The following is a 26,949-nucleotide window of genomic DNA, read 5'->3' as shown; positions in this document are numbered from 1 at the left end:
TACTTTAGCTTGTCCAGAAGTTAAACACCTGGTTGTAGATAGTTTTTCAGCCTGTTCAGGGCTAAAATGAATCATTGTCAAGAGGTACACGCACCTCCGGCAGGTGATTCATCCCTTGCCAAGGTAAGTATGTGATACAGATGTGATGAAGTGCTGCTGAGAGGTTCCTGACTTTCCACAGGCTCTCAAGGGAGCCCAGAGAACTCATGTTCTCTCATTTTCACTGCACCTTTGGATGTCTAAAGTTAGTGAGATGAATCTCTGCCAAACTAGCTTAAGAAAAGCACAGTAATGATATTAAATTGCACAGGGTAACTCTTTTCCTATGAAACCCAGAGGTAACAAGAAAATGTGATGTTCACCAAAGTTTGTCTTTTGCAATGACGCTGGGCTCTGCAGGGAGCTGTTAAGCACCTCCAGTCTCAGGGTTTCCAAGATCATCAAACCCAAATGAGCCAGAAATAAGCACAGCCTCAGAATCAAAATGATTCATCTATGCAGTCAATGTTCACAGTGGACAATGGGGTTAACATAATAAAATCTCTATGACTGTTGAAATGAGAAGAGAAATCTCTGTCTGTGTATTTCAGCCCTATTTATTAATAATTCACAATCCTTTAAAGTACTTTTATTCTACTTTGTTCTACTATTCCATGCTTAAGCAGAATGTAAAAGCATGTTCTTATGAAGAAAATTTGCTGAAATTAGACTAAGGGTATTATTTCTGACAGTTCACTAGAGTAAGGAAATGTGGAGTTAAGGTTGAAACAACATAGTTGATGCACTGTGTTCTGCTCAGGTACTGAGGCTCTTTTGGGGGTGGTTCCCTGATTGACCACAATGGCTGTAAAGAGAGAGAAATAGTGAAAATGAACAATCAGTTACATAGATGTAGTCCTCATTTGACTTTCAGATACCAGTTTTCTGTCCTGTTACTGTTATTCCCATTTGGAAACTGTTTGTATTATTTTAACATGCTTTAAATTTTGATACATATCCTTGAAATAAAATAAAAGAGTCATCTGGATTGTCAGAGAATTCCCAAGCCCAGTCAACATGGAAGGTCAGATCAATTTGAACAAATATTATTAATGCAACAAGCCAAGATTTATTGAACCCATGAAGCTGAAAAGACCTGCTGTGTTCTCCTGTGGTCTGTGGTGTCAAGCAGAGGTTAGATTTGTCCAGCATTCTGCTGTCAAACATGCAGCCCAGAAGTATGATACAAGATGTGATGGTTTTGTCACTGGAACAGAACCAAAATCTCTGTTTCTTCACCAGTACAGAGAGGACTGAGACAGAATTCCTGTGAAAGACAATGGTTGATTTTTTTGACATTTAGATGAAAAAGCTGGTTGGTATTTTTAAAAAATTATTAGTTTCATTTTGGAAAATGGTCTTTTAGATGGATTTGTTAATCATTTGGAAAATGTGTCTTTTGAGGGTCACCCCATAACTGTTTGACTCAGCATATTTTCTCTAAACATTTTCATTTAGTTTTGAGTTTTTTAAAATGAAATTTAAAAATGGTTTGCCATTAATTAAAATGGTGCTGTCATAACAGTTGGAATGGCAGCTATCATATATCTCCTCCTTTTTCTTCATTATGTGGTGTAGTTCTTCTTTTCCTTGTAGCTCCTGGATTTCATGGCATTCTAGCATGGACACGTCCCTTCACGTCTACACTTTTTGTGACAAAGCAAACCGTCCTTGTGGTGAGTGAACCTTCTGAGCAGCTGACACCAGCTTACAACCTGTCTTGTGTTTCCAGCAAACATAATCTGAGCAAGCCTCTTTGAAACGACAGCATTTTATGACCTTAATAATTTAATCACATCCTTTAAGCTTGAATGGATCTGAGTTGATAACTCGGAAATAACAAATTGCTCCACTGTTTCTGAAAGGACAACAGGGCACAAGTATGAGACAAATCCAAGCAATTCAGCTGGTACATTCACTTTCATATTGACAGGCCAAAACACACTCAGGCTGCTTGCTGGCACCTAGAGAGGGAGGTTTTTGTGCCCTTTGCATCCTGCTCCTCAAGCCGGGTCCTCTGTGTGGTCTTCAGTGACCTGAGAGCCTCCATCACATCCCTGAGAGCTCAGCATCCTTCCCCTCTACATCAATTTGCTGCACCCTTTGTTAAGAGAACTGCTTACAATTCAAACCATAAAACAATTTGAATCATAAGCATAAACTGTCTGGATGTTTTTTCTTTAAGTGTAAAATCCTCGTTCTTTATGGTTTTAGACCAAAGATGATGGGGAGAAATGTTCTTTACAACAATGTTTTTTTACCTTACATTTCCCTGTAGAGATTTTTACCAGTACAATCCATTTACAATCTCTTCATGCTGGTTCTTGTCAACTGACAGGTGTTTGGAAACATTCTCTGTGCTCTTATTTGAAATGAAAGTGACACATCCATGAAACATCCGTGACCAACTGGCTGCTGTGGGACTCAGGCTGACAGTGCTCCTTGTTGCCATTTTACCTCTCTGAAACACCAGCCTGAATTTTGCTGATCACACTCAGGGATGGCAGAAAATCCTGTTACCCAGGAGCTTTGGGAGAGCTGCAGCCTTCAGCTCCTCATCCTCCTTCCCCTCTGGATGCACACGTGGCCTTGGCCAGAGACACGGACACTGCTGCTGCACACTGTGGATCTGGCTTCAGTGGGTTTTCTCCTAAACATATCAACCTCTCTAAAAACAACAACAACAAAAAAAGACCAATGTTGGCCATCTCTTGGAAACCATTACTATTTTAACTGTTGCTTGTCTAATTGTACATGAAGTGAGGTGAACTGTTGCCTTTTGGGGTACATTATTCCTCACAGGCTCTCAATGTATATTAATTTTCTCATTCTTTGTTGCCCCACCCAGAAGCCTTTTACACAGCAAGAGTAGGGTGTATGTTAAGAAGAAAAAACACCCAGACAGACACAGACACAGACACTGTTTTGGTGTCTGTGTTAAAAAAGTAATGTTCTTTAGCTTTTTCATAGCTAAAAGAAACACGCCTTTGTTTCACTAGAGAGTTTTATTTTCAGAGGACTCATCCATTTATTAAAATATTTACTATCTATGGGTACCCTTTAATGCTTTTTTGTATTTTATTTCCAGTCTGATCTTAAGATTTGAGTCATAAAGATTATGTAAAAGGTAGGAATGACAAAATTGATTAATGTCAAAGTCCAATTATAAAAGGATGAACTTCCATGAGAGGAACAAGATACACATTATTTTGTGGATTTCTCCAGTTTATTTGATTTGGATATCTGATAGCAATAAATTCATTTTTGTTATGTTTTTTTTTTCCACACAAGCAGATGAGAAATGTTACAATAACCCTTCTTCAAGTATAGCCAGGCTTCTGTTCACAAGCAACACTGAAAGCAGGATCTCAGAAGCTACAGCCATGGAAGATTCATTCTGTCACACCAATGTTGAAGAATTTTTCCTGAGTCTAATTTTAATTAGTTAACTTCTCACAGAAGAGAGTCTGAAGTCATGTGACTACATGTTTTATAGGTCTTTTTAAATCTTTTTTTTTTTAATGTAAGCTTCTAACCTTAATAATTATTATTGATAGCTTGACCAAAGTGAACCCCAAAAATATAAGTAGCAATAGCCAATCTCATGCCTTTGCAACCAGACTTCTGATTTTTGGTTGCTAAAGATGAGCAAGAAGGGAAGCTAACTGAAGGCCAACTATAATATCATCTAATCAAAACTAATCTTGGAGACCTGGCACAGTCTGGATTTGGGCCAAAACACAAAAAATAAAAAGCTTTACTGGCAGTGATAGATGACCTCAGCTGTCAGTGTGCAGAGGGCAGACATTTCCTCTCATCATTTTTGATTTCTTGAAACATTTTTTTCTGAAGGCCATTAGATAATGCCATTTCACCTGAGAGGAAAGGCAGGGCCTCTGACTACAGCAGAAAATGGATGAAAACCTATTGACAATGTAAAATTTAAGAAGTAGTGAAGGGCAACCAAGTCCACATTATTGGCTTTTTGTTATCTGAGTCTCAGAAAGTGATCTTTTTTCATTATTTGGATGAGAAATGTCCAGGGATGTATTGAATTCCATCACCATGACTGAGATAATTCTGAGTGAGTCAAGAGAAAGATTCAGAAGAGTTTTTAAAAATGCTGAAATTTGCTTTTTTATGAAAACAACTCCATATTCACAGTTGGTACTAAAGCCTCCATAGCACTGTATATGAGTAATGCTTTCTCTCATCTTTAATTGTTTCAGAAATTCAGCACCATTCTGAAACTGTTTAGATTGAATTATTTATTGATTTATTTAGTTAATTAATTTTGTGTGTTCTAGAGCTATGAAAAATCTATACATAAGAAATCCCCAGTAATGCATGGAACTGTGACAAATGTGGAATGTTTTAGTGTTTCTTCTCAATACCTGATGTAGTGTTGCTTCCCACAAATAGAGCATGCAAAACCTGTCAGGATCCAACGAGCTGTCTGTGATGTGACAGGCTCCTGTCAAAAGAGCATGTCCTACAAGAAGAGTAAGAATCCACCTATTCCGGATGCAAAAATCTTCTGGAGGGCCAGCTCAGGCTTGTGGACTGAAGTTCTTCAGGGCCATAAGCATCCTCATCATCTTCAGCAAAAATGCATTTTGTGACTTCCTTTCTTTGGAGAATATAAGAAACTGACAAAGACATGACAAGAAAGAATTCCATCACTGAATATCATACTGAAAATACAGACATAAAGAAGAATCTTGTGGTTTTGCTAACCAGTTTTTAACTTCCCAATGGATATTTAACCAATGTTCTAGATAGACATTCACTTCTCTCACAGTGCCTCATTCCTTCCTTTTAAAATACTTGCTAGAAAGATGAGACAAAATTTTTATTTTTTTCAACCCAGAGTTAAAATAACTGCAGAGTATTTGAACTGAAGTACAAAATGCTGGCTGAACTAGAAGAGCTATTAATTTATTTGCCATGATGGCTGAACAAATCTTTGATGAAGCCTATGAACTAACATCTGAGGTGAATTTGGACCATTTCCACCTTTTTTTTTTTTTTTTTTTTTTTTTTGATGCAAAATAATGTATGCTTTCAAATCTGATGAGGAGTTAATAGCAGATACTTAAGGTCTTGGCAGTGGATTGGTATTGTTTTCTTACTAAGATGTTTTGTGCAATCTCATTCAGGAAGGCTTTTCCCAGCTCTGAGAAACAACTGAAATCCATGAACCTATAAAGAATAAAATTTATCATTACTGTATTAAGGATATGTTAAAGTGCAGGGCCAATTAAATATGTTTGAATAGGGGCAACAGCAGGTTGAAAGAGCAGTTTGGTATTTTGGAGTCCAGATGATGGAAGACTTATACATTTAAATTGGGGTGGTTTTAATATTTAACTGTGTAACTGTACATAGCCTCAAAGCTTTGCCTTTCAGGATAAAAAGTGTAAAGAAAAGACCAGTTTATTTTCTTGTGCTGTAACTACTTAAATAAGCCTGTAGCAGAGCAGGCTCTGGGGACATCTTGTAGTAGCCTTCCACTTCCTGAAGGGAGCCCACAAGAAAGAGGGAGAGAGGCTATTTATGAGTGCCTGGAGTGGCAGGACAAGGGAGAATGGCTTCAAACTAACAAAAAGTAGGTTTAGACTGTATATTCGGAAAAATTCTTTCCTGTGAGGATGGTGAGGCACTGGCACAGGTTGCCCAGAGAAGCTGGGATGCTCCATCCCTGGAAGTGTTCAAGACCAGGCTGGATGGGGCTCTGAGCAAGCTGGGATAGTGGGAGGTGTCCCTGCCCATGGCAGCGGGATTGGAACAAGATGATGTTTAAGGTCCCTTCTAACCCATTCCATTCTAGGCTTCTGTGACTCACATTAAGAGAAGGCACATGATTCATGAAGTCAGAATGCGATGTTCAATAACTACTGAATCATAGTTGGAGAATATATATATATATATATATATATACACACACACACACATATATATACCAATAAAAAAAAAAAAAAAAAAAAAAAAAAAAGAAAAAAAGAAAAGAGCCTGAAACTGGCAGCAAATATACATTTTTTATTAGACCTCACTTACAGGCTTTGTTGTTCAAAGATATTTACTTTGGATATGCCTTTATTACAGGTTTAGTATGAAGTTTAGTATGAACTTCTTCTATACGCTGCTGAATGACAACTGTAACTGTGAAAAATAGTCTTCAAATAATTCTAAAAGTCACTACAATATTTCAATTCAGGAAAAATTCCTATCTGGCTGAAAACAGGAACTGATGTTACTTACAATATTGAAATTACTTTCTTCTTAATTTCTTTTTTTTTCTTCCTGTTTTTTCTTAGCTGTACTGCATCAATGCAACCTGAGATGTTCTATTAATTTTCTGAGATGTTGTGATGGCAATGCAAAGTTGATTTTAGGTTGGTATGAAAAAATATTAATAATTTCAGTAGAATATTCTGAACATAAGAAGAACATCTCATGTCGAAAACTGTGCTTTAGTGAGATGACCATGTTCTTAATTAATTACAATTTTTAACTTTTAACTTTTTATAAAGTATTAAATTTTTCCCCGTACTTTTACTTCTTTGATCAGTGCTAGATATATTTTTAGTTTTCTCCTCATGTATTGAAAAGAAGTATTACATGGAAAAAATTACAGTATAACACATTTTTGAAAATGGAAATGATAAGCATTAAAATTTTATCAGAGCTGTAACAAATGGTAGTGGTGCCCCCTAGCCAGTGGTTGGCTGTGTAAAGCAAGAAGCATAATCAAAACTGAAGTGTATTTAATCTCTGCTGCTGATCACTGCACAGCTTTAGCCTGTTTTCATCAAACTAATTGATGGCAAATGGAACAGATGGATGATGAGATTATATCCCCAATTTATGGCACAGTTCTAAGAAAATATTACTCTTTTTAAATTTTCCATTACAAGTATTGGAAATTTAGAAAATGCACGGGGTTGGAATTCAAGCAATCTCTCCTGTCTGTCTAATGTATTGTGGAATTTTCTTATTATTAGTCTAAGCACTTAATTTATCATGACCCATTTCAGAAAAAAAAAATAGTTTTGTTTGATGTATTTTATAATCAAATCCTTGGCATTGACACTTCTTAGGTTTGTTTCCAGGCTATGATTACACATTTAGCATATCTGAGTTACTATAACTAGAGCAGAAACAGCAGATCCAGAATATTGCTCACACTGCAATAGGAGAGGGAAATTATGCAAGGAAGAACTACACACAGGTGTGATAACGTCCACTACATTCAGTCATTCATTATAATACCCTTTGTTCAACATCTGAAATAGTGACAACACCTTTAACATTTTGCATTACTCATGAAAACAAGTTATCTTCAGGCAACACACCTTCAGTTTTTGAGCCCTTAATGGGAAATATATCTGCAGTGTGTCCATGGCAACCAACTCCAAACAAAACAATGCAAGGGACAAAATTTTACTTCTGTAACATCAGGGGGTGGATTTGTGAACAACTATAGCCCCAGGGGAGATGGGTAATGTTAGAGCAGGAATACCTGAGATGAAAACTTGTGAGGGATCAGTGGCCTGCAGAGGGAAATACTTGAATGGGAACAGACAAAGCAATTCCAGAAGAAGGAGCTCCCATCAGGAATGATCCAGCCTAGGGAAGAAGGAGACATGGCCAAGCATAAGAAACTGGCCAGAGAGTAATTTTTTGGTGAGGATGAGGGAGAAATGGCAGTAGGGGAACAGTACTGCTGGGAGCTTGGGTATAGCAGCTGAATCCAGGAGTGATGCTGCACAGGGAGCTTGAGATGAGCAAGAACGTGCTGTGACACAGTGGGGAAAGGAACACAGGCTGAACTGGCTGAGCTAAACCTGCCTGCAATTATGGTTTGGACCGTGAGCAGGGCAGGAAGACTGAGGCTACAGGAAAAAAAAATAATATAAAGGGCTAGAAAGGCAAGGCAAACAGCTTTGAAGTACAGAGTTAGGTGACAGGCAGAATTAGGAGTGGTGACATGAAAGGAAAAATAAAGAAATTATCAAGTCCAGGGAGGCAGAAACTTGGTAAAGCAGGTCTGTTTACCACAAAAACAGATTTATCAGAAAATTAAATATGTGCTCTTCTCTGACATATATTCTTCACTTTTCTTTAAGCTAACTTTGTTTTAGCACATTCCCCAACTAACAACAGGCAGAAATACACAATTCCCGTATCTCAGCAACTTTCAGATCCCAGGGAGTATCAGTAAAACCCACTGCTGAAGAAAATGTTTACTCACAGGATAAACATCTGACTTCTACTATCTCTTTCTCTACTGTTTAAGTGGCAGAAATCTGTGCATGAGAAGGTTCCAAAACTGCTTAATACTCAGGTATTAAAGTGCTGCTCAAAAGTAGAATTTGTTTTAAATTTGCCATTAATAACAAGCTGTCTCTCTCACACATGTGCACATACTCTACACTGCAGAGAAATTTGAATCTTGCAAATTAATCTCCAAAACTGTATGTAAACTTCAGCACTGAGATTGCCCACGACATATGAAAAGCCTCTAGAAGGTGACTATACTGAGGCAAAAGTACTTGGCAAATCTTTGTTCAATTTAAACTGAAATGGCTGGAACTATTCATCAAAAAAAAAAATACTTCACAGCTTATTGATTAAGGTGTATTAATAGCCATTTGCCTGAAAGACAGACAAAGTCCAGACTGAAAATACAGCATATTGCAGTTTTAATAAGGTTACACTCACTAGTGATTTCACATTTTTCCCCTTCTCCATGGAACCTGTCAGCTTCTGCTCTCAAAACCCTTATCCTTTCACACATTGTTATCTTTATAAAGGGGATAAGACAATATATAAAATCCACTTTAGTAAAGGTCTCCCTTCATCCAGCATTACTGCTGAGATCCTTACACTGGCAGCAGTTTACCAAAGCACAGGCAAAAATCAATTTTAATTAGTATTTTTGGCTTTAATGAAAAGTGATTACAGAACTGGCATTTTAGTTAATACTGTTGAGATTTATAGTGGGCTGATGCTAATTAATTTTCTGTTGAATTGCTGTGGGCAATGAATAACTGCAATAAAATGGCAGACATGCTGATAGCAAAACTCTATCAGCACTTCAGAGCTTCTTAACAAAAGGGAGCTTAATGGGTTGCAGGTATAATTTACATTGCTTCTCATAAACTGCACATTATTGCTTCTTTGTAAAAGTGCTATGAAGAGCCAATTTTATGTATTTTATAACGAGAGCAATGTCTTTTCCGACAATTTGGTGTCAGCATATGCAAGCCTTCTGTAGAGTGTGATAATAGTTTAAGAACCTCTGGATAGGAAAGATATTATCAAGTCAGAAAATTAATCTTCCCTTTAATACTTTCCTGTTATATATTGTTGTTATTCTACCATTAATTTTAGTGTTTTTCTCTGTAGAAAGATACAATTGAATAAGACACTTGCCTTTAGACTTTGAGCAATGTCAGAAGGACTACAATTTGTTGTGGGCTTCAACAATGCCCTCTTTAGATGGATCTGATTCTACTTCAAGCCTATGGCTTTAGGAGTGTTGGACTTCAGCTAATTTTTTTCCAAGCCACAGTAGAACCGTCACATCCTCTCCAACTTCAGCGCAGTCATTATTTGTGACGTGTACACATCCCCCTCCTGAGTCAGGAGACAGCTCTTCAGACACCCTGCATCAAATTCCAGCTGCCCAGAGGAGCTCATGTGCAAACCTAGGAACCCTGTTTGTTTTCCCTGGAGCTGGAGCAGTGGAATGAGCAAATACTGATGGAGCACTTGTGTGACTGACTTCCAGGAAGGGCTAAGCCATGGTGGGGTGGCACTGTGAGCAATGGGGCATGCATCTGCTTGTAAGTGCAGGACAAAATAATTGCTCAGGAAGGAAGGAATGGTTTCTACTCCAGACTTTATGGAGATATTATGATGCAGGCCTCTGTCCCTGGTGAAGGAAGTGCTGCCAAAAGTATTAAGAAAGTTCCTCAAATAGTGAAAGCAGGTGGAAACCCTTTTGTTTTCCTGGTCAAAAACACAGGCAAATCCCTCTTTTAGGTTTATACAAGCATTAAGCTTTTTCTGGTAAGTATAAGGAATGGAAACTTTCATAATTTCAAACAAAATCTAAAATGTTCCTTTGAACTTTTTGGCTCTAGTGTCTGAGACCTTATAAAATGCACTCAAAAAGAAAAGTTTCAGAGGGAAGTCATGGGAATTGCCACCAAATAGAGAGAATTATTTTCCCACCTTCAAAGGCAGGTCCAGCTGGAAATGCCTGTCCCGGACACCATTTAACCCTTCTAACACATATGAAGGAATATAATGAAATTGCATCATGTACTGCTTACCACAGACTGTTTCAGACAGGAACACTGGACATTTTTCACGTCTAACAGAACTAGCAAAAATGGTTGCATCTTGTCTAAGGTAGGTAGCTTTTTATTAATGGTAGTTAAAGTTTTAATAAAACAATATATGATTTAATTATGATACTTATAAGAACATCCTAAACATATTTCCTTATTCTTTCTTGTAAGTATCAGAAAGAATAAAATAATACAAGCTGCTAAAGCTATAAGGTGTAGCTTTAGGTATTGTGATACATGTGATGGTAAAATCTTGGAGATGATAAGGATACTAAATAGTGACTTCTAACAGAATTAAGAAGGTACCTAAGCATATTGGAAAATCTTTCTGCAAGCCCTAGATTTGAAGCAGAAGCAGATGAGATATGTCTTATATGCAGTTTTTTACAGTGATGACTGGTTTTATTCTGGTGTAATAAGGAAATGACATTTATGTGATTACTCTCTGTGTGCAGGCATATGTGTGTCTATTACTACTCTCCTTTTAAATATCTTCAGAATCTCCTGTTCAATTCTGATCAAATATGACAGACAAGAAGATATGAAGCTATTAAGTTCCTACAAGTGGCTGAATAGGGACAGGAGATGCTACTTGTCTACAATCAGTAACCCTGCTGAGGAAAAGGCTTAAGCATGAGCTCACCCTTCAACAGGCATCACAGCATCATAGTGGAGAGACTTTGAGATAAAAACCCATCAGGCATCATTAGTTTTAATGCTCACACACTGACTTGGTTCTCCCCTCCTCCCTGCCTGCCCAAATACGTGAAAATTGGCTGTGGGCTGTTTTCTGCTTTGTTTAAATAATATCCATTTGCAGGCCAGATGACACATTAGGCGCTACATTAGTCTCCATGACTGCCACTATAATCTTGAGGGCCAGATTGTTGCTCGCTCAGGATGGATGCACAAATGGGGAAAGGTTGTGTGCCACTCTTCCAGTATGTCCTTTGCTACAGGGAGGTGGCAAAGCAGCTTTTATTTGGTCATGCAAAGCTGCTCCTTGCTAGCAGCATGGCAAAAAAAAAGTAGGAAGAGGCTAAATCCAACATCCCAGCCATACTGACTCACATTCAGATTGTTCACATTATTAAGCTGGTGTGAAATGAAACAGTTTTATCTTTCATCTGAACAATGCTATCAATGCATTTGTTTTCAGCAGTAGAGAATCCTGCAGTAGCAAAAAATGCAAACTGTCTAAAGGTTGTGATGGTACTTGTGATGTGGGGATGCTCAGTCACCTTTTTCACAGGAAAAATAACATTCACTAGCATATTAGTGGGCTTTAGTTAAGAGGTATAGTCTCTAAGAAAGGTGTGAAAACTGGAATCTTCCTTACAGACTGAGTAACAAGCAACTCAATGTATTAAAATTGTCACATAAACATGAAAATGAAAGACTCAGCCCACAGTAACATTGTCACTTGAAGCTGAATGTTAGATTTGATTAACATCCACTGCATCACTAACAAGCTTTCTAAGTACTGAAGCTACTTTCATATGGTAGGAGATAGCACAAAGCTGGTGTGCTTAATGGTTTAGATTGAAATCCATTACCTCATGCATTATTCCAGAAACTACAGGCTGTCAGTCTCTCACTGGCCTGGTACAGTATGGAGAAGATTATTCTGGGAGGCATTGAAAAACACCTGGAAGACAACACAGCCATTGATCACAGCTGGCACAGCTCCATGAGGGGAAAGTCCTGCTTATCAAACCTGCCTTCCTTTTGTGGCAAGGTAACCAACCCAGCTGACCAAGGGAAGACAGTTGATGTGATCTTTCTGGATTTCAGTAAAGTTTTGATCCTGTCTCTCCCAGGATCCTTCTGGGTAAAATGGCCATCCCAGAGCTGGATAGACACAGCATGGCATGGGTGAGTGACTGCCTCACAGGTCGGGCACAAAGGGTTACAGTGACTGGGGGGACATCAGACTGGTGACCTGTCACTGGTGGGGTTCCATCCTCAGCCCTGTGCTCTTCAACATCATAATGAATAACCTGGTCACAGAACTGGAAGGGATACTGAGCAACTTCACAGATGATGCAAAACTGTGAGGAGCTGTTGACTCTCTCCAAGGCAGAGAGGCCCTGAAAAAGGATCTTGACAAATTAGAGAGATGGCCAATCACCATCAATGAGTGAAAATGCTGGATTCTGCATCTGGGACAGGGCAATCCTGGTTGTGAGTACAGTCTGGGGAACGAGTGGCTGGAGAGCAGCACCATGAAGGGGAACTGGGGGTCTTTGCTGGCCTGTAGAAAGTTGAATGTGAGTCAGCAGTGCCCTGGCAGCCAGGAGGGCCAAGCATGTCCTGGGGCATCAGGCACAGCATCAGGCACAGCCGGGCAAGGGAGGGGATTGTCCTGCTCTTCTCTGGGCTGGGGCGGCCTCACCTCGAGTCCTGGTGAAAGATATTAAACTATTAGGGAGTGTCAAAGGAGAGTCACAGGATGGTGAAGGGCCTTGAGGGCCCATATGAGGAGCAGCTGAGAGCACTTGGTCTGTTCTGCCTGAGCAAGAGGAGGCTGAGGGGAGACCTCTTCAGTTACAACTTCCTTGTGAGGGGAAGAGGAGGGACAGGCACTGGTCTCTGTTGACCAGTGGTGGGACTAAGGGAATAGCCTGAAATTGTGTTAGGGGAGGTTTAGTTTGGATATCAGGAAAGGGTTCTTCACCCAGAGGGTGGTTGGGCACTGGAAGAGGCTCCCCAGGAAAGTGGCCACAGTATCAAACCTGACAGAGTTCAACAGGTATTTTGGACAGCACTTTCAGGTACATGGCAGCATCCTTGTCCTGTGCAGGACGAAGAGTGGGACTCAATGATCTTTGTAAGTCTCTTCCAACTCAACATATTCTGTGACTTTGTAATCTAGAGTTCCAGACATGCATCATCCAGGAAACTATTTAAGTTTTCAAAATATTTTTACTCTCTGGTAGGTGTTGGTCCTCTAGCAAACACATTGTTCTTGTTTTGGCTGGGATAGGGTTAATTTTCTTCATATTGACTGGTATGGGTCTATGTTTTCCATTTGTGCTGGAACAGTGTTGATAACACAGGGATATTTTCATTATCACTGAGCAGTGCTTGCACAGCACAGAGTCATTTTCTGCCTCTCATACCACCCCAGCAGCAAGGATTTGTGACAGCTGACCCCAGCTGACCGGAGGGATATTCCACATCCTAAGGTATCGTGCTCAGCATATAAAGATGAGGGAAGAAGAAGGAACTGGTTTACTCATGATGGAGCCCTGCTGTCCTGAACATGGCTGAACACCTACCAGTCCATGGGAAGTGGTGAAGGAATTCCTTGTTTTGTTTTGCATTTTTTTTTAATCAAAACTGACAAATGTTTGAATATTTTGGGCAGTTTTCCACTCGGTCAGCAAACAGTTTAATATGCCTAACACCCCCAAGAAATCAGATTGTGTGGAGCAGCTCTCAATCAAACCCTAAGTAGTCACAGTGATGGAATTCACAGCAAGCTCAAAACCATCCTCTCCACACCCCTGTGAAAGAGGCTGGAGAGGAAAATAACTGCTGGGTGCTCACCTCATACAAAGCTGTTGAGGTTTCCAGTTGCTTTACAGCTGACTCCATCTGAAGAGACTTTAAGTTTGACGCCTTAAAGATGCTGATTTTAAGCACAACTTTGTGTTTGGCCCATACAAGAGGTTGTTCCCACTGCACCAAGTCCACAATTTAAAAAGGCAACTTTTACAAGCCATGCCTCTCTGTGGTTTTCTAGTCACCCTTTAGCCATCCTCCTCCTGTGGTGGCATTTTCCTGGCTCTGAAAAACAACATTATGTTCCAATATATTTCCTGCCTGAGAAAATGCCACCCCACTTGCCAGTTTTGCTGCCCTCCAGCTGGCCATGTTTCTCCACACCTGTCACTGTCTACTGTTGTGTGGGAACGGCCGGATTTGAAGGGGAGGGAGAACCATTTGGCATTAGCTTCCACTCCAACTTCCCATTTTCCCGATGAAAGCTCTCAAGTCTGTGAGAGCAGCCTTTTGCTCTTCTCTAATGTGCAGCATGTAAAGGACCACAAGACTCAGAAGACAGGTGGAAAAAAGCCTTGGCAATGGGATTTCATTAAGCATATGCCCAAACCAAAAGTGATGAGAGTTGGTGCACCTTTTTCTGGACTTTTGTGAGATGGACCCTTGGCCTGGTGAGTTCTTTCTCACTTCTTTATGGTTTCACAACCCTTAACTTAGTACCTTCCCTGAAGTCCTGAGTGAGTGGTTTTTTAGAAACTAAATGGTGGCTCTGGAGTTGAACCCTGGAGTTGTACAAAGAAGAAAACTCCTTCACTCTCTACTTTGTATTCAGCACGATGATTTCTCATACACAACCCTTTGTTTATAGCCCTTCAGCTAATTCTTGACCCACATGATTCTGTTCCTATCTAAGGCAATTAAAATAATTCTTAAAACAGGGTATCATGACACACTGATTAAATGCTTCTTTTCAGCTGAAAAAGCCTCACTTTGCCTTCCCTACTAATTTAATAATTCTGGCAAAGAAAGCAATCAAGATTTCCTGGCAAGATTGAAGCTTTACAGATTGACACGAATGTTTCCAGCAGTCCTGTTATCCTGTTACATATAGGGACAACCTGAATCCAATATAAATGTTTTGCATGGATGGCTTGTAGCTGTGCAAAACACACTGGAGTGTCTCAGGAGAGGAACCAACCCTCAAGTGGAAATGCTCACTTGTAAGTGGTAGCAGACGGTGGGTCTCACTATGTGCCATCGGCCCAATTTGGATGAATGCACTGGAGGATAAAAAGGTTGAGCCTAGTCCTCCAGCCATGCTTTGTCTCTGGCTCACCTGTCTCAGAGGAAGGACCAGCAGTGCCCACGACTCTTGCAGGTGTCAGAAACTGCTGTTCAATGAGAGTGGCAACATCTCTACTGGCAAAGATCAAAAGTGACAACCAATTCACTAAGTACAGGGGGAAAGAAAATGTCCTCTCCAGGAACTGGACAGGAATCCAAGATCATTAATGAAATGTGTAAAAATATCACTACACCCAAGAAATTTTTTTTTGCACCTCTCCTTGGCCCACAGCAGATGGCCAGGTACTGTCCAAGGAGGTGCATGTTTGAAGCAGTGGCCTGGCTGGTACCAGACCCAAATGTTCTTCCTCTCTGGGCTGACACCATGAAATGTTGATGTTGGGTGCCAGCAGCATTTAGAAACACACAGCTTGGTGCAGTGCCATCAGAATATTTGGCCTCCATGCTGGTCTTTATGCACTGAGGTCATGTTGCTGCTGAATCTTCATGCGGCCATCAAAACTATATCACTGTCCATTTCTGAGTCTAAATTTATTAAAATGTTTTATGTATCTCCTGCCATCCTACCCCATATATGTCAGTTCTGTCCTGCAAACTTCAGTTCACTGATCTCCACTTGTACCAATACAATTTTTTAATTGATCTATTAATCACATCAGGTCATGGAAGTGAATTTCACCTAAAACCAAAACCACAACCAGTATGTTGGAACATGCCAAGTAAAGAATTACTAGTGTAATCAGCTTCTAAGTCTTTACATTATCCAGTCTCAGCTACTTATCTGATTCCAGCATCTGGAAGCAAATATTATTTATGTTAATGACTTAACTTGTCTTTAATTATATTAATAACTTATAGTAAGAAAGCAGTAGGTCATGAACAGATCTCAAATAATGAAATGCAAAAAAAAAAAAAAAAGCAAGGGGTATTTATAAGTCATCCAAAATGAAGCAGTTTATAATTCTTCCAAATTTGATATTTGCATTATAATACTGTACAAAACATTACCCAGGCTTGAACCATGCAAAATACCTAATGAGAACTCCCTTAATTTTTTTTAGAAACTTAAAAGAGGTGAAAACCAAATTCTTAGCTTTGAAGATTCTCAAGCTTTGCTGTATTTCCAATGGAGATTTAAATTTTGCAGCATCATACAAAATGAAATGACAAAGTAGTCAGCTAGTGACCTGCTCTGTTTCATCTATTTAAGTTCATATTTACCTCAGAAAGAAAGTTTAATTACTTTATATATATTTATTTATAGTAGAGAAGATGGCAGAATCCCTTGTATTTCCATTACATATGAAAGTAATTTCATTATTTAAAAATTAATGTCGTGTTTTAAAGTGCATTTCTACCCTCAGCAGGACTAAATGGCCATTGTTCAATTTTTGGTAGTAAAACTGGTTTTATAGATGAAAAGAGGTTTTTCAGTGCAAATGACCCTTTCTGCTCACAACAGTGCAATGAAACTGCCTAAATACAATTATTCATGGACTTCTGGCAGCAGAAAAAGTTGTGGACATAGAAGAGAGGGGGATTTATTAATCCTAACCCCAACATTTTAAACTGATAGAGGGTGTTTGATATCAGAAAATGCTGACTTTTAAGCAATATCAGGCAAATGTTAGAGAGTGAACATCAAATTAGCTCACTGAGACAGCACGGGTCCTGACAGAGCAGCGTCACATGACGAAGCAGCACAGCACTCTGACTTCTCCTCAATAAAGCTAAAATCTAACGGGTCTATCCACCACATCTGCATGTGTGTGGATGGGCACTCAGCCACTGTGCTGCTTTTCTCCTTCTTGGCTCAGGAACAGGGCTCACAGGTGCCTCCAGACTGCTGTTTTTCCCAAGCAGATCCACAAAGCTGCTCATTTTCCCTGTGCAACTGCTGCTTTATGCAGGCTTTAAATTTGCAGATCTGTAGCTCCCCTCTGTAAGATTTTTCTAGCCCTTCCAAAGAAAATATTTTTCACTCCTCTCTTTCTCTTTGTCCCACGTGGTCTGTACTCCTGCTTTATCACTTACTGCCCTCTGGAGATAAGAGATAAGCAGAGATGACAGTTAATTTTGCTTAGCACTTTTCTTCCCTTGCCCACTCCCTCTTGCCTCTCCTTTCTTCCATGTACAAGGTGAGAGTCTGGACCTGCTGAAATTCATTGGACGTGGAATTTTACACTCATGGAAATCAACACAGCCAAGGTGTCTTACTGGAAAAACCTGCCTGTGATGCACCTACTGTTATTAGCTATTTCTGACAAACATTTATTTTATTATATGTTTTTATTACATGTTTGCACAATGAGAACATGAATTACATAAAAATGGGCAAACCTGAAATACAAATTAACCTTCAATATTGTATCAACCATCACTAAAACATGAAAATTTAACGTAGTCTATTGGCAAAATTAAATTTTAGTTGTAGTGTGTTCGTCGTGACTTAAAATTTCCTCTGCATGCACCACACCTGGTTTGAATGTATTTCTAATCCTGTCTCTAAAATGTTGGGAGATAGTCTCCAGAACCAGCTAAATTGTACATATTTAAATAATAATTTTAAATAGTAAATTGTCTGATCTATAGAAAGGACAATCTACAATAAGGACAAGATCAGTATCAGCCCACCCTCCTTCACTGAAAATGGAAAACTACTTGGATGCATCAGCTCTGGGGTCACATATTTGGAAATTTGTACAAGCCACTAAGGTAAAGAAACCATTTATGGACTCTGTCTGCCCTGTGTGTACTGTGGGAAGTCCACTACTACCTGTGCGAAAGCTTATCACTGATGTGAATGTGAATCATCCTATCTGAAACACCAGATCTCTCCATAGAAGAATTGAGGCTCCCAGAGAGCTGTTCAGTATAATTCAAGGTAGTACTGCAATAGTTAATCAAATCAAAATTAATCAAAACCTCCCTTAGTTTCCAATTTCTTTGCTTTGATCCCAGCAAAATTCTTAGGGTCTGATTTTGCCTGCGTAAATATGACAAGATTTGTAATACGTTTTTGATGACTTGGCATTTTCATATTTAGCTGCTTAATTTCAGTTTTTGAAATCTGTCTAAATTATTGGAGTGATAATGGGTTAGGATGAGAAATTATTTCTTTAAAATAGAGGAAATAAACCTGTTTGAAAGTATGGATGTTTGCCAGGATGTTTGTTTGGTTTGGTTTTTTTGTTGCTTAGCCTCTGAGTTTTAGAGTTTGTTTTTTTTTTTTTTTTAATTGAAAAAGTCATGGTGCAATAGACTGGATGTTTTATGAACATATCAAAATCTTAAGCACTGGCAGCAATTCCATTTATTGAGCAAAACATAAAGATGTATTCAATTGTCTACTGCCACAGCTCTCAGAGAACTGAGAAATAGGAGCAATATGTAATTAATCTTTTGCGCTGCAGTTTAGAATAGGCTATGCAATTTAATTTTTATTTTGTTTATTTTCTTTTTCTCTTTTTTTTTTCTCTAAAGTGTAAATTTGTACATCACCTAAATTAATGTAAAGCCTGTTTACAAGATGGGTTTTATCAGCTGGAGGGGTTATTGATATTTCATTATTGTGGGACTTACAACCTGCAAAATACTTTATCATTCTGTTTCAGTAAATCAAAGCAAGTTATTTCTGGAAACATCCCTTTGTGGAGCAAAGGAGGAAATTACCTCTCTGTTTCTACCTCTGTATTTCCCATCCTGATCTTCTGGCAGGTGAGGTTTGCTCTCTGAGGTGCCTGTCAGTGCTAACTCATCTGGACAGATGGCTGCAGTGCTATGTCAAACATTCCCTTCCTCCTGGTATTTCTAGTCCTTGCTGGCTGAAAATTTGAGGAAGCTGCAATTGGATGACCATGCCAAGAGATTGGGAGCTTTTGCCTGTATAGCTAAATCTGATTGCTAGCAAACCCCTATGAAATAAGTGAAGGGAGAGACTGAACAGCTCTTTTAAATAATGCTGTGACAGCTTCAAGCACAGAGAGCTGTGCTTGAAGTAAAGGAACTTTCTGGAAATTAAATGGCACAGTAGAGAAGATGAACACTGCTCACCTAATTGTATCCCCTGCATACTTGGAGATAAATCCTATAGATTGCAGCTGAAAGCTCCTTTTCAGAATTTAGCATCTCCATGTTGAGAACAGGATTATATCAAAGTGTAATCACATTAGAGTTACTATTTAGTTATTCTACAGTTTTTCAACAAATTTATGGGAGATGAGTAAAATTTGAGTCAATACCCACTATAATAAAGCAAAAAGATCACTCAGAAGAAGATAAACAATTAAGAATAATATCTGAGCCAAGAGCATCTGGAATGTATTAATAAATACAGTTGATATTCTATCCCATCTCCATTTCCTGGCCTCTTAATCCGTAGCCCCTATTTTTATTGATTTTATAGGAGAGATAATTGGTTCTGTAATAAAGGGTAACAGTATAAGCTGTTGCTGCACAGAATTACCAGAAAATGGGTGAGTAGCAACCCAATTGAATCTCTCAGCAATAGACCAGCTAAAGCTGCCTGGAAAAGGTCGGAAGAGCACAAAACACCAGCCTGAGTCACACAAAAGCCGGCACTAGAGCAGCATAGGATTGTGACTTGGGGGTGAAAAGCTACTGTAGGCAGAGGAGGCTGAGTGGGAAGTTTACATCCTGGAGCAAAATGAGCCAGGAGACTATTTACAGGAGATGTTCTCTCTGCAGAGCAGGATGAGGATCTGAGGCTGGGAACCATCTAGATGCATGTGTGTGGGTGTACAACTGCATATTAGGACAGAGGAAGTGAACAAGAAGCCAATATGGATACAAAAAGGATCAAATTTTAGGGTACTGAGCACATAGACAGGTCTTTCCAACTATAGTGGTTGTATCCTCTTGGTGTTTCTTTGTGCCTATACAATGCACTGTCTCCTACCAGAAATGCCACTCAAGAGGCTAAGAGAAGGTAGGAATTGGGGTGAAGAGGGAGGAGGACACCAGGTGCACTTAATGCTCCTCAAATTCCATCTCTGTTCAGCTGGATACAACAGCAATAGGATGTGGCTGAATGCAGGTCCATGGAAATTACAATGACAAAGCTAAATTGATCATACAGGCAAATACCAGGGTATTTATGAGAGCTATCTTATACACAGATCTTACAGTGATTTAATTACTGCTCCAGCTTTAGGGAGCAGTCACTCAGAAGGGAACACTGCTGCTGCAGAATGCAGTAATTTCTCTAACAGGCTATCATTTGTCCTTTTAATGTTGTCTGAGAAGCTCATCTTTAGTCAACATTTGAGTAGAAAAACAGCTGTGGGAACTGTGGGGTTTATATTGGCAAGCAGTCACTTCTTAATGCTGATGGGGGTAGAGGTTAAAATTGAAACATCTATTCCAATTCCAACCATCTATTAGGGGACAGAATGTATTGCTCCTATATACTGTGAAATTTGGCTTGGCAGAAATCACAAAAGTCAAGAACTGCTGTAAAGTTGTGCCAACTCTCCTATAAGGAGAGAAATACCATTTGTGGGAAAAAAAAAAACAAAAAAACTACCAGAAGGTATAAAGAAAAATGATGGTAAAGTTACTTAAGCTGACAATTATAAAACAGCTCCCTTCTACCTGAAACTGTCCATACCAGAAATGGCATACCAGGGAAAAAAATCCCCAGAAAACAGTACTTTAGTAGTAAGGATGAAAACAAATGGCAAAGGAAGAGTTGCTATGCTTCTCATATGTCTCTGCTATGAAAAACCAAACATTTAATGTTCATAATTGCTCATACAGAGCAGAGAGAGAGGCACCTTTAGCAAGAAGGGGAAGAAGCTTCCTACATTCCCAGCATACCAGTGGGGTACATGCAGATGACATCTAAGGAGGGGGAGATGTCCAGAACCTGCTCCACGCTTCTCTTCCTCAAAAGTGAGTCTGGACCTATAAAAGCCTTTCAAGAACAAAAAGCCTCCGGTTAGGAAAAGGTCACCAGAGCTATCGTGACAAAACCCTATTGTCTTCTTTAAATCATTGTACACCTTGTTATCCACAGGATCCCAAAGGCAAGTCAGACAGGACCACTGAAACTAAAGCAATCTTTCTCATCAATAATTTTATCTCCATTTCTCAGTGTCACAATTTATATAACTTTTTTATTTTGGTGAGTGTTTCACAGCCTTTAATAAGCTTTAATTCTACTCATATGAGCAAAGGTGCTCCTATTAGTCTCATTTTTTTTAGACGAGACAATTGAGACTGAGGAGGAAATTGATTGTTAATTTTAGTTTTTAGCATGAGATATATAACCTGACTTTTCAGGAAACTTGGCATTGTTAAGCCCTTTGTGTATAGGTCTGTATAACATCCTGAGGTAGGCCCAGGGTTAGAAATGTAGTTGCACACTGCTGTCAGCATGACATGGTCCATTAGCATTTAAGATCTGTATCCCACCAATTTCTCTGTATGTTGATACTAAAATTATTTATCCCACCAACTACGGTTGCAAAAGTGAGTGATCAGCACTTTGCAAAGCTTATATCCACACTGCAAGCTGACCAGCTGGAAAATGAGAAGGTCTCAACTGGTTAAGGCTTGTAAAAATACTCCTTGGAGTAATGCACCGAATATCATGCAGAAACACTTAGGACGGATATTGTTCATTCCCTTCCTGAAGTCTGCTCTGCTTATTATACTCCTTTCAACAGATGCAGAAAGATTGTCCAGTATTTTGCAGACATTACTGCATATCACTTCGTTACTCAGGAGATCTGTTCTGCACAATTTAAAGGGGAAACTACCTATGGAAAAAGGTTCTGTCTGAGCAATTGAAACATATGGACAATGAGTGGATTAAGGCTGCATGAACAAACTTAATTGTGGCATTCTCTCACTTGCATCCTTGATTCTCCAGCTGCTTTCAAACCTTGGCTGAGATAATTTCTTTTTTTGTTTTTCCTTTAATCCCTTCATTCCCTTGGGATACTCAGTAAGGGAGGATTATGCTGACACCAGCCATGTCTGCCTATAAGCTCGTATATGATCAGCAGCAAGTGGCCTCGATCACACCAATACCCTCTTCCCCCATGCCACATCAGTGAATTGGTGTGCTGGTGTGGGCTCTGCCAGGTGTTGGATCATGGATGAGAGCACCTTGGCTGTCACAGCTGTCATTTCTATCTTTTACTACTCACGCATCCCACATGTCAATTAACTGGGAAAAGGTTGGTGACCAGTCACTTTGTTTACATCCTATGTGGAATTTTTGCTGGTGTGGGAAGTCCTGCCCTATTGAGGACAGCAAACATCAGTGGCCTTTAAAATGCAAAAGATTTTCTTGTGTGTAATGACCTGCCTCTGAGGCAGGGCAGCTGAGCTTCCTGTTAATAAATCCGTTGAGGTGATTAGAGTGAAACAACATGGATTGACTGATGCCAGTGAGGAGGATTTGTTTTAAAACGATTGCAATGGAAAGGAGACAGCAGCAGTTTTGGTTCTTTCCTGGAAAAGTATGAGAATACCATGAAGAAAATAGATAAGTTAAAAAAAGAAAGAAGAAGGAAAGGACAGAGATAGATCGATAGATAATGGAGGAGAAGGATGTCATCAGCCATGGGTAAAGAGACAAGACTCGATCACTGCAATTTTGACGTCTGTGGTCGGACTGGTCACAGTCTTGATTTGTTGGGGGTGGAGGCCCATGAAAAAAAGAATTCATCAGGTTGTATATATTAAAATTATTATTGGAACATCTAGATGCCTCCTCAGGAAGGAGATTCTTTGGGTCTTGTACAACACTACAAGAAACATGAAATCATCTGGTGGAGAGTTCCCAAAAGAGTCGGGGGCTGCTTTGGGGTCCTTGCTGGTCCACCGTCCCCTCTAGAGATATGACTGCCATTGGACCCTGCTTCTCTGCAGCTGTGTCTCATGGGGAAAGGGGGAAGTTGGCCTCAAAACAGCATTGCCCCACCTCTGTAGGATTTGCTTCTTATCAGACATTCCCCTTGATTGATTTGAAACATCTCGTGTAAGACATCATGTTCCTGATTGTCCTGGATGCAATCAAACCTGGGGAAACCCAGATAATGGTTAGGATGCCACACTTGTGAAATTACTTTCCCAGAATCCAGGGTAGGGCACAAAGTAGCCTATAGTTGAGAAGCTTTTTCCTCCCACACTCTCACAGGCCCAAGTATCTATCACACTGACCAGCAAATTCAGAGGACAACAATGACAACAAAACCTGGGTCATGCTAAAAAAATACACAGTAGAACTGTGATTTTGTGAAGAATAGTAGAATATGTGACATACAATGAATTGCTAGAGATCTCAGCCACAGATTTCATTTTGTGGAAAGACATGTGCCTCTTAAAATATATCCTTGTTGGACAGAGAGAGATGGATACCAAAGTTTCAGCAGAGATAAAAGACATTTATCACAGAAACCCACCTGACTGAGAGGAGAAGAGCAATATTTGCAGATGAATTTGATCAGATGGAGGAGTGAATAATACTTGGAGTTCTTTGGATTGAAAAAAAGCAGGCATTGGTAAATTGTTTGAAAGAATTCTAATTTTTAACTGGAGTACAGTGGTAACTTTTTAGAATAGATGCAAGTAAGTAGCTGTTGTTTCATTTTGGTCAGATTCTGTGACTTCAGTTAACTTAACAGAGAAGTGTTCAAGAAAGCTGCTGCTAAATTCAGTACAGGAAGGAAAAGGTATTCATTCTGTAAAGAAATTGTGAGGGCTTGACCACCCACTAAACAAAACCTTTAAATGCAGTTTTTTTGTTTTATTTTTAGGCTTTTGGCTTCTGTTTTTAAAGAAAGCTATGATAACAACAAGCTGTGATGGGTGAAACAAAATCCAGGCTCATTAGAAAAGTTCAGAAGGTTTCATGCTAGTGTAAAAAATCCTTCAAAACCTGAACAGGACTATTTTAATTCCTGAATCACAGCTGATCTCACCCTGTGAAAATGTTACAAATCTTGCATACGGAGAAGTATCATGGCCTGAGAATTTCCAAATGTTTTCCTGGTCTTTATCAGTTATTTCCAAAATCTAGAAATTACTTGTTTACTGGGTTGCAAAACTCTGTTTGTACTGCGCACATCTCTAGCACTAACTAACACGATACCAGCAAACATTAGACAAAATTGCAATAGGGCCAGGATATCACAGATTTCTGGGGAATTTCAGCATTTATTTTCTGAAGCAGATGACCAGCATGTGATTTCTGGCCCCTGCTCTGTCTACATCAAGAAAAGAAGCATAGACACTTCTGGGCCTCACTCACACAGCCCTTATTATTACCTCTTGCTATCAGTGGAGCAATTCCTATTGAATTCCCACTGGGTTGAGTCCCAGTGTCCAACAACTTTAGGAGAAACTTTCTTGGGCTTGTTTTTCTCTTCCCTGTCACTGGCACTGACTGTATTTGGGGTTGGTTTCTGAAGGAGTGCAAGGAATTGGCACCTGTCAAGATCTGTGAGGAACTTTTACTGCAGCCTTGCAAAGGCCAGGAGGAGTGGAGGATAGCAGCTGTGTCAGAGTAGAAAGCACCACTGAAATGTGGCTGATTTGTGTGTTGCTAGAACTGGAAGAATTTTTAAGAAGAATTGTATTGCAGCATTTTCCTAACACTGTAGTAGGAAAAAGGAATGGGATTAGAACCAGGAAATTCTGAGCAAACCTGTTGTGATGCAGTAGGGTCTTTAATGAACAGGGCAATTAGTGATTAAAGGTGATATTCAGTCAAAAGGTTTATTTTCAGCTCAGTGGCCCCTAGAAAGAGGCAGTGGAACTGACTCAGGAGAATCACTACTTCTTGTGGCACTTTGAGAGGACACAGGTCAGCCTAAATTTTCCCTACTCTGCATTTGAGGTTTGGTAATAGGTTTTAGTAGGGTTAGAGGCTAGCAACAGATTGTGCTGTTTCTGCTGTAATGTTTTTTCTAACTGAGCACAGAGGAAAGTTCAGTAAAAAAATCTAGCTAAAAGGAAATGATGAACTATAACAAAAGATAAATCATTGTTGCATTGACTTTAAAAAGCCAGGACGGTGGAGATTTCTCTGCACTAGAATCAGATAACCAAGGCAGTAAAATGAGGAATTAGGAACAGAATAGATAAGAGTTGAAGAGACTATTAAAAGATTACAGAGTCTAGAAACTGATAGAATAGAACAATGACTACTCAACCTATATTTCACACTCCTAAAGCAAACTAGGAAAGCATGCAAGAAACCTTTCATGGATGACCCCAGTCTTAGAATATTCAATGAAATAAAATTAAAAAAAAAAAAAAAAAAAAAAAAAAAAAAAAAATCTGATCAAAACCACTTTGCACTCCAGGAACAAAAGTTCTAAATATAATCTTTAGGCTATGAAGGAGAGAATTTTGGACACTTCAAGAAAACAAGCGTGTACTCACAATGTCCAGTGAACACAGGCAATCATTAGTGATTCATATATGTATGTATGTATACATGTTCCACATATAAATGTGTGTTATTTTTTGCAGCATTCAGAAAATATTAATTTGTACAAAGGCTTTATTAAAAAAAAATCCCTTGATTTTATTATGTGCCCTGCAATACAGAACATTTTTCTTTAAGTCCAGGCTATGGGGTCAAATATTGCAGAAAATAACAGCGGAAAATGAAGAAGAAAGGATTGCAACCCTTTTGGCTATAAGTGAAAAGTTCAAAGCATGAAAGGAATGCAGAATAAAAGCTTAGAATGTCAAAATAATCCTCCTTAAATTCAAATATCTCATCACTTCAGTTCTAATATGATTATTTTTGCAGGGCTTGCCCTATTTTTTTTTAACTTTAGGATTAGTTATAGTGCAATGTGTTCACCCTTAGAGCCATTTTGATGACATAAAATGCAAATGAGATTAAAGCACTTTTGTGTTTGCCTCTCTGTGACCCATTGAGGGTTCAACAGAGAGATGACTGTTTCAATTCTGCTCTAAGTACTTCCTGGGTTTACAGATTCTTGTTTCTCCTGAAGAGGAGGGAATGGGAAAAGGATGACACTCAAGTCAGAGCAGGCTGAGCTATCTTTCCATCTGATGGTCTTTGAGAAATATCAGTGTCTCCAGGGACAGTATGTGTTGTCACACTGGCTATAACCACAGACAATCTATACCTACCACACCCAGCATATTCACATTAGGTAACAACAAAAATGCAATCATTAAAATAATTTTTTTGTATTTTACCCTTCCAGGTTATGGCATTTATTTGTGAATGGATTCAAGGAAGTATTTTGAGATATCCCTGATGATAAGAACATTTGGGGCACCAGCACTGTAGACCATGCCCAGGGTCATGAGTTTTCTTCATGAGCGGTAAAACCTCACCACAGAATCAGAGACTCACAGAACATACTGAATTGAAAGGGATCCACAAGGATCTTTAAATCCAGCTCTTGGCCCTGCACAGAACAGCCCCAAGAATCACACCATATCTGGAACTTGTGAGAGTATTTTTTTAAAAAGAGAGCATTTTCCTTGTGCTTATTAAAACATAGCCCAGTCTGAGATCCCAATTTTCATAATGAACAAACTCTCTACTAGCATAAATTAATGATACATATTTGTAATCAATTTCTCTCTGATGTATTGACTAGGACTAGCCTGCTGATTTCTCTTGCTATACCAGAATTTTCATGAATTATGATAGGGTATCTCTTGTGGAAATGGTCCACAGTTCATGTTTTTTTTGTGCAATGCAAAAATCCCT

At 39.2% G+C, this 26,949-nt stretch overlaps 2 long non-coding RNA genes across 9 annotated transcripts in view; one reads left to right on the top strand and one right to left on the bottom strand.

Moving 5' to 3' along the window:
* Positions 1–607: 607 nt before the first annotated feature.
* The window catches only part of LOC128784545 (uncharacterized), a 41,733-nt gene continuing 15,391 nt past the window's right edge, over positions 608–26,949 (bottom strand). The window contains exons 1-6 of one of the 6 annotated variants that reach the window (XR_008429527.1): positions 12,157–12,295; positions 11,957–12,048; positions 7,562–7,668; positions 4,434–4,688; positions 1,136–2,707; positions 608–844 (exon numbers count right to left, since the gene is read on the bottom strand). This is a non-coding gene — a long non-coding RNA (uncharacterized LOC128784545). Of the gene's footprint in view, positions 845–872; positions 2,708–4,433; positions 4,689–5,171; positions 5,242–7,561; positions 7,669–11,956; positions 12,049–12,156; positions 12,296–26,949 lie in introns of those variants that run through there. The other 5 variants (XR_008429528.1, XR_008429525.1, XR_008429526.1 and 2 more) reach the window with 5 other exon arrangements.
* LOC128784546 (uncharacterized) lies at positions 12,470–26,729 on the top strand. Of its 3 annotated transcripts, XR_008429532.1 has the most exons (6): positions 12,470–12,584; positions 13,531–14,578; positions 17,805–17,927; positions 18,827–18,929; positions 20,991–21,125; positions 26,435–26,729. It is a non-coding gene; the product is annotated as an uncharacterized LOC128784546 (long non-coding RNA). The 3 variants fall into 3 exon arrangements; XR_008429530.1 differs by lacking the exon at positions 12,470–12,584 and having other exon boundaries at positions 12,797–14,578; XR_008429531.1 differs by lacking the exon at positions 12,470–12,584 and having other exon boundaries at positions 12,797–14,578; positions 17,351–17,927.

The sequence above is a fragment of the Vidua chalybeata genome, chromosome 2, assembly GCF_026979565.1.
Source record: "Vidua chalybeata isolate OUT-0048 chromosome 2, bVidCha1 merged haplotype, whole genome shotgun sequence".
Lineage (NCBI taxonomy): Eukaryota > Metazoa > Chordata > Aves > Passeriformes > Viduidae > Vidua > Vidua chalybeata.
This window is presented reverse-complemented; position numbering and strand designations above follow the sequence as displayed.